Source organism: Montipora foliosa, chromosome 9 (assembly GCF_036669935.1).
Source record: "Montipora foliosa isolate CH-2021 chromosome 9, ASM3666993v2, whole genome shotgun sequence".
NCBI classification, from domain to species: Eukaryota; Metazoa; Cnidaria; class Anthozoa; order Scleractinia; family Acroporidae; genus Montipora; species Montipora foliosa.
Genome location: NC_090877.1, coordinates 15876757 through 15878569, shown reverse-complemented (window position 1 = coordinate 15878569; position 1813 = coordinate 15876757). Strand labels below are relative to the sequence as shown.

Here is a 1813-nt window from a genome sequence, read left to right as displayed (position 1 = left end):
GTGTCATTGCAAGTGGTAACTGAAATTACCCGACTACTGGTAATAGGTACAGGATGGGAGGCGTAGCAACTCTAGTAAGGCCTGCTTTGGGAGAAGAAACCAGATTCTAATTTTTTCAGGAATCGGGGACAGGGGACCGAAAAATACACCTGGGAACAAAATAATTTGGAGATGGAGCATTTCAATGAAGGGAACTATACAAACGATTAGGAATAAAATCGACTACATAGTTTTAAAAGTCTAACGCTTAAAAAAAGATTGTTAAGCAAAGCACACACCAATGAACAAGGTAGCTTGCCAATACTTAGCAGCTTTATGTGGCAAGTGACCTTCCTTCTATAAAATGGCGGAGGCACAAGGAACAGTGTGTTTTACGCTCAAACCAAAACAAGCATCTCAGAAAAAAACACTGTAATGAAGTCACCAGAGGTTAAAAAATTAAGGTTTTGCACAGGAGGTTATCAGAGTTTATTAGCAGAGCATTTTGTCATAGTTCTTGCAAACGAAAGTAAGTTGAGATGATGGAAACAACCAAGCCATGTTATTTTAATAATAAATGGCCAAGTCATGTCTTAAATAATAATGATTATTGGTCAATTTTCCCCTTTGCCCGACTCTTAATAAAACACCAGAGTCAGTGAATCAAGTTTGTCAAAAAAAAAAGCAAGCAAGAGTAGAATAAATTAACGAAGATTCACAACATACAATAGCATAATTTCATCAAAACGCCCCCCTTATTTTGTACTTGTAATGATTTGATGGAGTGTTGATCAAGCACAGAGAAGGGGGGGGGGGGGGTCATTCTAATTTGTCTTGACTCTTTCTCTGGTATAAATAACAGTCAGCAAGCAGTGTCCTGAGTGATAACAGAGCAAAGTACAATGTAGATAACAATCCAGGAAGTCAATTAATAGCACAGTAACTCCCTGAATTGTATCAAAAATACACTTTCCAATACAACATAACAGCTATAAACTATTTGACTACTTAATTTCTTATAAAATTAAAATGAAATAAGCTCAGAAAGAAGGTGCAACTAGTGCGCATTGATAAAACACATAAGTACACATGCACACGAACATGTATTCCTGGCACAAGTGAATGGTGCTTTGGATTCCAATTGATTGACATTGATTGACTCAGAGGTACAAGTAACTGGCAAGTAACTGCCAAAGAAAAACGAAATGGCTCCTAATCATTGATTGGGTAAGGTCGTTTTAAGCCCGTTTTAGTTATTCTAATCGTGTGGTGTATACTAAATGAACACAATAATTGTCCAGTTTATCAAGGTTTATCAAGGCGGCTGATAACCAATAAGATATGAAAATACCGTTTTAATGATGATGAAGTTGCTGACAACGATAATGATAATACCGGTAATATTATTATGGTTATAATAACATTAACAAAATTAATATTCAGTAAAGAGGAAGTGGTTAGTGGTGGATATTTTACCTAGTAAACAAATTATTTACCCAGCAAATTAATTATCAAAGTTGAGGTGGCTAGCCACGGTTATTTGCCCAGTGTCAGTGGCGAGTGGTAAATATCCACCACTAGCCACAGACACTGAGGTCAATAGTTGTTTTAGTATATACTAAAACAGTGAGATAATATAGCACAAAAAGATGATTTTAACTCATTTATTCCTGCAATGATTGCAACATCTTCAGGTGCAAATCCTAAGTGAGTTGCTCTGAGGTGAATAGCAAAGGATATTCAGAGTTAAGTACCCAATCAGAGCGTGCCTTTATCTACAGTTTTAGTATATACATGCAGTAATATCAATTAGATGTTCCCCTTTAATAAGCTC

At 36.1% G+C, this 1813-nt stretch overlaps 1 protein-coding gene across 1 annotated transcript in view; it reads right to left on the bottom strand.

Annotated features, from left to right (window-relative positions):
• Nucleotides 1–453: 453 nt before the first annotated feature.
• LOC137969854 (BTB/POZ domain-containing protein KCTD5-like) overlaps nt 454–1813 on the bottom strand; it is an 11691-nt gene continuing 10331 nt past the window's right edge. Inside the window, exon 6 of the mRNA XM_068816241.1 lies at nt 454–1813. This exon is cut by the window's right edge and continues 210 nt beyond it. The gene's annotated coding sequence lies outside the window, so the exon portion shown is untranslated.